Source organism: Misgurnus anguillicaudatus, chromosome 21 (assembly GCF_027580225.2).
Source record: "Misgurnus anguillicaudatus chromosome 21, ASM2758022v2, whole genome shotgun sequence".
NCBI classification, from domain to species: domain Eukaryota; kingdom Metazoa; phylum Chordata; class Actinopteri; order Cypriniformes; family Cobitidae; genus Misgurnus; species Misgurnus anguillicaudatus.
Window position 1 is genome coordinate 28125113 of NC_073357.2, and position 12251 is coordinate 28137363.

Consider the following 12251-nt stretch of genomic DNA (forward strand, 5'->3'; position numbering starts at 1 on the left):
CAGTTATTATTAGCAAGATACGTCCGCCATTGCACAGAATCATCAACAAAGCAGTCCCGGCGCACAATCTTGACGTCAAACATAGTGGATAACGGCGCACACTCTGACGTCGCAAGGCAAAACCCCCGGTTTTACTCTCTACACGATACCACTGTAACCGGGGTTTCTTAAAAAGCTCACCTTGGCCAGGGTTTTCAAATATGCTCGGTTTCAGTGCCCTGATAATGCGGTGTCGTGTGGACGAACGGCTGAACCGCGTGAAAAAACTCACAGTTATAAAAATACCCGTGTCCGTGTGGACTAGGCCTAAAAAAGGCGCAAATTAAATAGCACGTGGCTCAACAGCTGATTTCCATAATGACCAACGCAATCTACTAAGAGCAGCGCAAATTATTTCAGGGTTGCAAATAAGTAGAGGTGATGAGTTGCACCTGATCTACAAACGTGTGATGTGCTTGAGTTCAGCACCACGGACATCACAGCAAACGAAGCTATAGGACAGTGTTTACCAACCCTGGTCCTCGGGCACCCCCTCCCAGAAAGTTTTAGATGTCTCCTTATTTAAAACCCCTTGATTCTACTCATCAGCCTCCTTCTAAAATGGTAAACATGTGTCCCTAACAAGCTGATGAGTTAAATCAGGTGTGTTAAATAAGGAGACATCTAAAACTTTCTGGGAGGGGGTGCCCGAGGACCAGGGTTGGGAAACACTGCTATAGGACACTGAAAAGTAATAAGTTTTGAAACACCTGGTATTGTGTGACTTCTCCTAGTGACTCCTCTATTATCTCCTCCAGTAAATTAAAAGCTGGCATTCCAAATAAACCATTGCATGTTAAAAATTCTTTGCCCCGTACCATGCTCTTTCTGATGCTTCTTCTATTTCAGCCATTTCAAGCGCAAAATGATTTAAGACATGATTAAATAATGGCGCAAAAAACAGCATAATATCGCACGTGCAAATATTAGTAAATCACATTGCATGAGTCATTAAAATAATATCCTCTAATAAATCTTGGGTCTGAAAGGGAAACTAAACTAGAACTAGAAACTGCCCTTCCGCAACTTTTTAAACCCGGAAGTATTGCCCTATGGCAATCGGCTGCATGTCCGTGTCCGTTTTAAAGATCGCTCTGAATGGGATCTCTATGAAAAGTCTTTTTGCTCAAAATGTGGTGTTTTTGCAGAAATCTACCCATATTCAAAAGCTGATTACAAAAGAACCACTGAAGGTAGGATGAAATGTTTTTTTTTTTGTTTGAAAGCAGAGGGTCTGTTCTTTCATTTGGTATATTGTATGTTTATATATTTAAAGAAGAACATTTTCTGGAAGGCATTAAACTTTGGTGAAAATCATGAAAAACGCTGGCGCTGGCTGGCAACTTTTTAAAAAAACGCTGGCGGTGAAAGAGTTAATGTCTTAGACATAAAAGAGCGCTTGTCAATGTTAAACCCCTTTTGAGAGCAAGAATGGCTTATATTTCAAAAACCTGCAGCAATTGGACAAGCAAAAGTGCGTACGTCTGCTCAGACCCTGGCGTGGCGCAAACCACTTTTCCACATCAAAGACAGTTTTTATAAATATGGACTTTTACGTGAAATTTTGCATAAGCACACTTTACTTTATTATAAATGAGTCCCCAGGTTTTGGATGGTCAATGACCCACTCGTTTACAGTTGCCTAAAAATAGCAAAGCTATTGCATTTGCAAACAATGTGGCGCTGGACGTAAAAATGATAACTGCGTCGGGCTGAAACTAAAAAGAAAAACTTACGTTGTAACTGGTGTGTCGCATTGCTCCTGATGTAAGATAGGGCACAGATGTTTAAAAAATGTCATATGAAGTAAAATGATACATTTGTGAGAGATATTTTTATATTAGTTAATATAACTCTGACTGCCATATACAGATAGGATGGCACGAGGGTGAGTAAATTATGGCATCATTTTATGTTTTGGAGTGAACTATTTCTTTAAGATAGTGACCATGCCGATTTTTTGTATCCAGGTAATAAATACAGTGTTTGACATCATGGCTGTCACTGGGATGGATTCCTTTGGCCTTGACAGTGACCAGTAAGCTTTGTCCCACACTGAAGAACTGACAAGCTAGTCTTACTCTGATCAGCTATAAATGTTTTCCTCTATAAATTCATGAACATTTTCTCACCAAAGCTCCACATTAACATTTTCTCTCGAATTCTTACACAGTCCTAATGAATGGAAAGTTCCTGTGTGGTGCTTTGGGTGAGTTTAATAACATTTGTAAGACCATTCATTACTGTTCTTGCAACAGCGTGCCAAGAAACTCTATAATGCAGCAGTGGAAAACAATATAATTTTTATTTTGAAATAAAAAAGGAAAATGGCTCTTTTTAAAAACAACTACTCCTATTCATATTCATATGTATTGGGGTTGTTTGTGTATACTGTTGCTGTGCTGTTGTGTCTTTGATTTACAGTATAATCTACATCACATAGCCTTCTTGAAATACCACACTTTCAATAGATCATACTGTAATCTCAGACACTTGTGTTAAAACAAAATAAGCCCTTCATATAGGTTGTTGTAACGTTGTAAATATAGAGCCTGACCTGACAGCTTGCTATATTAAAAATGGTGACTATAAAAAATGCACCGCACTTGTTTTGACCTCGAAAATACATGAAAGCAGAGGCCCAGAACACAGTTAGGAAAACAGTACTTCATTACCCAGACATCCTCGGGGTATCATCAGTCACTAAAGGACCAATCAATCACCTGCTTTTGGGCAGAGTGCCTTTTCCTCTCCACACACACACACATCTGAACTCACAACTATATGCAGTAGCCATAGTCACATACTGTACACGAACACACTAACACCAAAGGATTAATGCTGGGCTACAGTATAAACTCGTCTCTAACACACACAGAGACACACACCCCGAGCAATATCTCAGCCTTCATTTTCCTCTGGAGACGCAACCTTTCTAAGTGGAATAGAAAACAAAGGCAGCGCTTATGTGCACCCTCTTGTCCAAGTTTCACATGTGATTTATTGTGATAACAGCAAAAACGTTCGACTTGGCAGTCTGCGTTTTACATTTTTACAAAGGTGATTTTTTTCCCCTCTGCTGTTTGTTTTGGTCGTAAGCTAATAGCGGGGCCTCTGACCAGGGTGCTTTGAATTTCCAGCTACCGAGAAGAATTCAAGTATTTTTTTTAAACAGTACTGCTTTCTATCAGATAAATTATTTTTTTCTAAAAAGTCATTGTATTAATTTAATTACATATTTGAACCTTTTTAGTATTTTCCTTTATAAAAATCAAATCTTAAATCTGAAAGATCAAACATGCTTTTTATATAATATTTCATCTTTTTTTTTAAGTTGAAGTCAGAACAAGAAAGATCCATGGCAATGAAGATATTTATGTGAAAGCCACTCTAAGACCTGAAATATGAATGCTGTAAATGTTGACTTTATTTTATAATAAAGCCGCAATTCAGGCAAGCCTGAGGTTTAACTGTACAAATTTACAGCCATGCTAATATATTACATGTTTCAAAGGAGCTAAAGTATTAAGAGAAAGACTGGGAGGTCCTGAAAATAACTATTCATTTTACTTTAGACAGGAAGAGTATGAAAGAAGGGAAAGAATTGGGTTAGGAGAAAAAGATGGCTCTCTAAACTGGGAAAAGTTGATGTAATGGACATACTGTAAGCAGTGTCATTCATAAAAAATAGATATACTGTGCAAAAGTCTAAGGCCACCAGCTTTGTTGTTTTAGCAAAAGTTTTAATGTCCATCCATATTTATTTTTCACTATTTTTAAGATACAAACATAATATACAGGAAATATGTACACAAAATTAAAAACAAAACTATTTTCAGAACTAAATGTCTTTTTTAGGCATCAGTCAGTATTTAATGTGACCTCTCTTTCGTCATTAAACACATTTTGAGCTTTTTGAAGAGACTAAAGTCCTGAAGTCATTTGATTAGAATGAGGAATTAGGATTTAATTTCATTTAGCTATAAGAGATCCTGCAGCTGCCTGCTATTGCTCAAGTGGAAGGGCACTCACCTAAAGGATTATTAGGAACACCATACTAATACTGTGTTTGACCCCCTTTCGCCTTCAGAACTGCCTTAATTCTACGTGGCATTGATTCAACAAGGTGCTGAAAGCATTCTTTAGAAAAGTTGGCCCATATTGATATAATAGCATCTTGCAGTTGATGGAGATTTGTGTGATGCACTTCCAGGGCACGAAGCTCCCGTTCCATCACATCCCAAAGCTGCTCTATTGGGTTGAGATCTGGTGACTGTGGGGGCCATTTTAGTACAGTGAACTCATTGTCATGTTCAAGAAACCAATTTAAAATGATTTGAGCTTTGTGACATGGTGCAGTATCCTGCTGGAAGTAGCCATCAGAGGATGGGTACATGGTGGTCATAAAGGGATGGACATGGTCAGAAACAATTCTCAGGTAGGCCGTGGTATTTAAACAATGCCCAATTGGCACTAAGGGGCCTAATGTGTGCTAAAAACACATCTCCCAAACCATTGCACCACCACCAGCAGCCTGCACAGGCATGATGGATTCATGTTCTCATTGTTTATGCCAAATTCTGACTCTACCATCTGAATGTTACAGAAATCGAGACTCATCAGACCAGGCAACATTTTTTCAGTCTTCAACTGTCCAATTTTGGTGAGCTTGTGCTAATTGTAGCCTCTTCTTTCCTATTTAGTGGAGAAAAGTGGTACCTGGTGGGGTCTTCTGCTGTTGTAGCCCATCTGCCTCAAGGTTGTGCGTGTTGTGGCTTCACAAATGCTTTGCTGCATACCTCGATTGTAATGAGTGGTTATTTCAGTCAAAGTTGCTCTTTTATCAGCTTGAATCAGTCGGCCCATTCTCCTCTGACTCTAGCATCAACAAGGCATTTTCACCCACAGGACTGCCGCATACTGGATGTTTTTCCCTTTTCACACCATTCTTTGTAAACCCTAGAAATGGTTGTGCGTGAAAATCCCAGTAACATAGCAGACTGTGAAATACTCATACCGTCTCGTCTGGCACCAACAACCATGCCACGCTCAAAATTGCTTAAAACACCTTTCTTTCCCATTCTGACATTCAGTTTGGAGTTCAGGAGATTTTCTTGACCAGGACCACACCCCTAAATGCATTGAAGCAACTGCCATGTGATTGATTGATTAGATAATTGCATTAATGAGAAATTGAACAGGTGTTCCTAATAATCCTTTAGGTGTGTGTGCGCGTGCGTGTGTGTGCGTGTGTGTGCGTGTGTGTGCGTGTGTGTGCGTGTGTGTGTGTGTGTGTGTGTGTGTGTGTGTGTGCGTGTGCGTGTGCGTGTGCGTGTGCGTGTGCGTGTGCGTATAAATCAAGTGCATTGTATAAAATGTGTGTTTTAGTGAGAGGTTTGTGTTAAGAGTTTTGCTCAGTTAAAGGGGACATTCCACAAGACGTTTTTAAGATATTAAATAAATCTTTGATGTCCCCAGAGTACATAGGTAAAGTTTTAGCTCAAAATACCCTATAGGTCATTTATTGTGGCATGTTAAAATAGGCACTTTATGGCACTGAGCAAAAATGCACCATTTTTGTGTGTATCCCTTTAAATCCAAATGAGCTGCTCAGGTGGGCGGAGTCTCAAGCGCTCGCACTGTAGACATGACAGAGCATCAAGAGGGAGATTCTCTCACAAAAGAAGTTAGCAAGTTATGTTCAGCATTATATATTTGAAAAAGTTTAAAAAGTCAATCATCTGTTTTATGCATACTAACTACATGTTTATCAGCAGATGGGGAACATTGTGGAAAAAAAATAGAGACTTTTAGGTCTCATGCTGCCAGTGTTTTAAACAGGCACAATGATTTTCAGCATGTTACAATAAAATACACGTCCACAAACACTTAGAAGTTTACTTTTTGACCAAACCACACGAGCACATTTAAATGATCTGTAATTAAACAACACATTTAATGCTTAAACTTTAGAGAAACAGATCAAATGACATATTTATCCTTATTGTGTATGATTGAACACATTCACGTTTTTGTCAGTCTCTCACTCTCTATCTTGTAACTCCTCGTATTCATTTGAAACTTCAGACAAAACATTAAACAACATATTTATTTATGCTTATTGTGTATGATAGTGAATACGTGTTGTTCTCTCACTCTGTCTCGTGCAGTGCATTAATCCTCGTGTTCATTCATATAAACAGAGAAACATATTAAACAACATACTTGTATTGATGAAAGTGAACTGTTGCGTTGCGCTCTCTCTCTCTCGTTTGTTCGCTCACTCGCTCTCACTCACTCACTTTCTCTTGCACTAAGGTAACGTTAATCCTTTAGAATGTTAATTCAACCTTTAGAAAGACCATTAAAACTACAAGTTATAAGTTTGTAGGTTACTGTGTTTGAGGGAATACAAACGCGTCGTGCTGTCAGTCATTCTTTCTCTCTGTCTCTTGCACTTGTGAGGCCGCGTCATGGTTGGATAGCGCAGATGAAGGGGCGGTATCATTATAATAAGATCCCCTTACTACGTCATGCTTGCAGAGAGAGCCTTACCAAAACAAAGTTCAGGGTTGCTATTTTTCATGTTTTCTGGATTGGTAGAAGCACTGGGGACCCGATTATAGCACTTAAACATGGAAAAAGTCAGATTTTCATGGAATGTCCCCTTTAAAGGAGTAGTTAAAGGCGGGGTGCATGATTTTTAAAAAACATTTTGGAAAAGGGAACCAGGCCGAGTACCAAAACACACTTACACCAATCAGCAGTAAGTAGGTGTCTAATAACCGACATTGTTTCCTGGATTAGGTATGTGTGGGGTGGGTCTATATCAAAAGAAGGTCCAGATTCTATTGTTTAGGTGATGTCAAATATCAACATTGGCTTTTAAAAAATTATTTACTCTTGTGTCGTTTTAAAAACATATGACTTTCTTTTTTCTCTACATAAGATGCAATGCTTGTGAATGGTGACAGAGGCTGTCATTCTTTAATGTTCTGCTATTTGTGTCCCACAAAATAAAGTCATGTGCATGGGTTTTAACAGCATAAAGATTAACAAATATTAACAACAACAACAACAACAACAAAAAACATTTAGCCAGTATAAATGGCTATGGTAGCCTACTTAACACGTTGTACCTTTAACTTATACAAACAGTACTGCTGTATTACATAAAGTTATCCGTGAAGCTCAGGCTCTGCCACTCACTATGCCAAAGCCAAGTATGAGAGCTCTTCAATAGTCCCGATGAAATGTGTTCTGCTTGGTTTTGTTTATGCTGGCTTTTCATCCATTGTGTTAATGGCCCATTTTGAAAAGAGACGAATGCATGTTCCAAGGCGTACTGTAAGTCTAAAGTGAAAAGAAATATGCTCTGATATAATGTTTTCTTAGCCAAATGTTCTGTTGCCCCCTCTTACTCTCTCTTTTTCTCTCTCTGACATTTTCAAAGACTAACACTGATACTAACAGGATACGCCACATACAAACACAATGATGTTTTGGTACTATATTCTTATGGAAAAACAATTTTATATAAACATTGGATTATTTCTTACCACAATTTGATCAGTGAAGATTGACAGGCAGATGTTGTATTAAGTGCAGCATAAGAATAAAATTATATTGTGGGGCAAAAATATTAAATGTCATAAATACACATGTCAGTTAAACATCTCATTATTTATATAATTTATACCTTAAATCAAAACAATTGATAATGTTGCATATTTCAATACGAGTACAGTCATGGTCCAACTCACACATACAGTAAAAGCTAGAAATATTTCCTCTTTCATTCTCTGTAATGACCGTGCTAATCTTTATATGTCTAGCATATAATGCGAATATTATGTCTTGACTGTAGAAGGTCCACACTTAAATAAAACAAGCATTTACAGTGCTGTAACAGATTAACTAAGACTTGGCTAAGCACCGAACTCTAATAAATGCCTGCCTTATTAAGGAATTGCTATTTGCGAATCATTCCAGAAACACAGGAGTACCACCCTTGCTGCAACTATGAACACGACTGTGAACTATGACCCTGCCAACCATCTTGATTGGTTATTGGGTTTTTGCCAGATTGTAAAGGACTTTGCACACTACCTCTGCTTGTAATAGCTTCATCCCAGCTTGAAGTGAAATGCTTTGTGGCCTTTTGGGAATGTCTTATGGAAAATTGGAGGCAAGTGGCCATTAGGCCCGTGTGTTTTAACCAAGCGGTGCCAAGATTACAGCTTTAGAAAAGCCATCAAACATAAGAAAAAAAAAGAAGAACATGAGTAGAAAGATTTCACTTGTGCTCTTGGGAGTTTTTCATTCCCACTGGGACAGGGAATATTGCTTTGTGTAAAACTATGTCTATCATTTACTGCGCCGCTAAAGATTCACATCAGCCGCTCTTTCCCATCCCTCCTTTTAACATGTCGTAAATAAGGCTTTTGTCATGAGGGATTCTTGTGGATTTTTCCATTTCAAACAGCCAATGGCGTCATCATAACCACAGAGATTCTTAAAAACAGAATGTTGGAGTTGGTGGAGAACGATGGGCCATGTTTTAGATTGAGGGAGACAAGACACTGTTGGACAGTAGTTTATGTGAGTAACATCAGTGTGGGTAGGCCTGTGAATATGCTGAATACTGTTCAACTTCAACAGCTGGCCAGACTTCTGATGAACAAGCAGATTTGTAGTGAATGCCAAAACCGCTCGTCATGCCTTACCTGTAAATGAGCGACAGTCTGAAACATTTTATTTGAACTTTTTGGGGACGGCTACGTGTGCACACATATGGTTGGCATTAATGAAATGGCTTCTGCTTAAAAAATGCTCTTTGGTTGTTAAGGTACAGTTGGCACTTGGAATATTGTTACAAACCTTTTTATGGATGAAATTGAATATTAGGGGGCTTTAAAAGCCTAAAAAGTCTAAAGTATATGGTACACCTCACACTTAAGTTTTATTCAATAATTATAATTTGGAAACACTGAAATCGCGGGTAGCCCCATGTGGTTTAGCCTTTTGTAGCTTTAATTCATCAGGTGTTAGACATCCAAAGAAAAACTACAGTCCAAAGGGCTCACTATAGTTACTGGAAATGCTGAAATGTGTTTCCAAAATCCTGAGAAGGTGGTACAAAGTAAAAATGGAAATGGGCACATGATGGGTCCAAGCAAATCTAAGTGGACATTACTGTGCAAGTTATACAGATGTGATAATGTCGGGGTGTTGAGGACTATAAGGCAGAGGGGTGGTGCCCTATTTCCTTTCTAAACACGACTGTCATGATCTCATATAGTGCAAACAAACAAAAGTAATCCAGTTATGGTGCTAATGGAGTTTCATTTGATTCTTAAGACATTGCTGGTTAAATGAAAGAAAGGATGACTGGACATAGGTCATTGGTTTTATTGTATGATTTTATGATGAACAGACACTTTAAAAGTGCTCCTTTGAAGCCTGGAGAAAAAACAACTCCTGGTTATGATTTAATAACCTGTGACAGTACGTAAGGTGTTAGTCTTTTCATTATGGAAGAGTTGGCTCAAGGCAAAATCCTTTGCTCTGGATTCAAAGACATTCTTCACAGGTCAAACGCTTACTGTTGTGGCGAAATGACAGATTTTGTTCCCATCCTGGAATCAATACCTTGATTTTAATGATTTTAGTCTAAAACGCCACCTCTTGTTAGCCCTCTTTGAAAAGTCAGAAAATATTCGCTTTACAAGCTCCAGTATACCAGGCCTTAATAATTATGAACATAGAGTAATATACCAAAGGATTTTTCCCCTCTAAAATGAGAGGAAACAAAGCGGCGGGCTTCACTGGTTGGCAGATGCAATACGCAAATCCTAAATTAATTTATTTTATGAAATATAATAATCACCACTATAAAAACTAGAAAGGTTGTTTTCGACATTTTTCGTTTAATACCATTCCCCTCGGATTTATGGAGTTGAATGAAAGTTTAGGGCAATTTGGAGGGAAGTGCACTTTGTAGAACTGGAAACAAATGTGCAACAAAAAAAGAACATCAAACAGCAACTGGATATTATATCATAAAGTAAAGCAAACTGCCCAGTGATTTGATCGATTAAAGTGTTTGGTGACATTAGTGTGATTCACGAGATTCATTAGTTATCTTTTTTAGAGGCATTACATTAGAAGAAAGAGTCACAGAAATTGATTATAAATAATAAAATGTTAAATAAAGCAAACTCTTTTTTTTGTTTTCCAAGCCACATTTTGTGACTGGACAGCATTCCAGCAGATTCCATTTTTTCTCTGAATGGTAATAAATGTAAACCACTTTATTGAAAAATAATTTCTACTCCACACTGTATCATTTTCATTGTTTTGCATCAATTAAATGGAATAAGAAAAATGTCAAAGCACTGCAAAAAACAGCCTGATGTCCAACCAGACTATTAGGTTTACCTACAAATGCAATTTGGTAGATTTCACGGTGACCAAAGTCTAGGCCATGTACAAACAATCAATGGCATAACATAATATTATAAATTGAGAAGTTAAATGGACATTCCACTTTTTAAAAAAAATGCTTATTTTCCAGCTCCTCTAGAGTTAAACATTTGATTTTTACCATTTTGGAATCCATTCAGCTGATCTCTGGGTCTGGCGCTGGCACTTTTAGCATGGCTTGGCATAATACATTGAATTTGATTAGACTATTAGCATCGCGCTTAAAAATAAGAGTAATAAGAGAAGAGTTTCAATATTTTTCTTATTTAAAACTTGACTCTTCCGTATTTACATCGTGTACTAAGACCAATGGAAAAATAAAAGTTGTGATTTTCTAGGCAGATATGGCTAGGAACTATACTCTCATTCTGGCGTAATAATCAAGGATTTTGCTACCGTAACATGGCTGCAGGAGGCGTAGTGATATTACGCAGTGCCCGAAAATAGTCCCCTTTGGTTACTTTTAATAGCAGGGGACTATTTTCGGGCACTGCGTAATATCATTCCAAAAATCAAATGTTCTAGGGGAGCTGGAAAATTATATTTTCAAAAAAATGGGAGTGTCCCTTTAACATCTTTGAATATAACATTATATTTGTTGTATTTACGTTTAGCAGTTTACCCTGAGAAGGCTTAGTAGTTGAATGAGAACAAGAAGACATTTATCTTTATATCTGCAGAAATACAAAATAGATATTGCATTTCCATGACATACTGCCTTTAAATGATGCTATTTCCCCACCCAGCTGATTGGAAACCACCGGAATGTGCTGCTTATAATGGTCTGGTCAGATGCTCAAATCTTTCTCTAATTAAAATGAAAAGCTTTCGCTTTAATGGGTTGAGTAAATAAGAACATCATACACTACTGATGGTAAACATTATTTAGTGTCCTGTTTCACTCGAATCAAACAATTGTGGGTGCAAAATGAACCACGGACAAATGAAGTGGTAAAACCAAATACCACAAGGGACGACAAAGCAATTTTCCACAACAAAGGCTGCATTGTTCTGGTCGGATTCCTGGATTGAGGAGAAGACAACCCAAAGAAGTAGCTGCTGGAAGCGTAACGCTTTAGACTCCCACACTGCAGCTTCAAAGTCAAGGGCATTTTTCACTTCATTTTAGCTGACCTTTAATGCTTCCTCCTGCTCCAAAGAGAGGAAAGAGACTGTCTGTGTGGTGTTTGGTTCCCAGGCCAAATCATACTGTAATGTGTACTGATGCCAGTAACAACTTAATAGCTGCAAGCCACATACTTGTCTCTCATCCCTAAGGGTCCTGTAAGGACTCAGCTGAGCTCATCCTTCCTGTTTCCTCTGGCCATTCTGTCTGTCCTCCGACTTTACAGTATAAACCTGGGAGTACACAGAGCTACTGTATAGTAACAGCATAGCCGTGAGTTCTCATCAGTTTCTTCTCATATGTTTTCTCTTCGTGTTTCTGCGTACCGTCAAGCTCTGTGGTAGGTAGAGCTAATAGTCTGGTTGGAGATTAGGCTGTTTTTTGTGGATAAGAACTGGGCAGACCTATAGCAGAAACCTTGATTGTCGTGGTGGCAACCTCAAGGATCTGGTTAAGGATAGGCTATGAGCCAGACCCCTCTGTAAAGAATGCTCAGTAGGGCATCACATGTGCGTGCCACCCTGCTGCTTTCAGAATGCACGAAGCGGGCAAACAATTACGCATACTGCTCTATAAAAACCACCTTTGTGGTTAACATTCT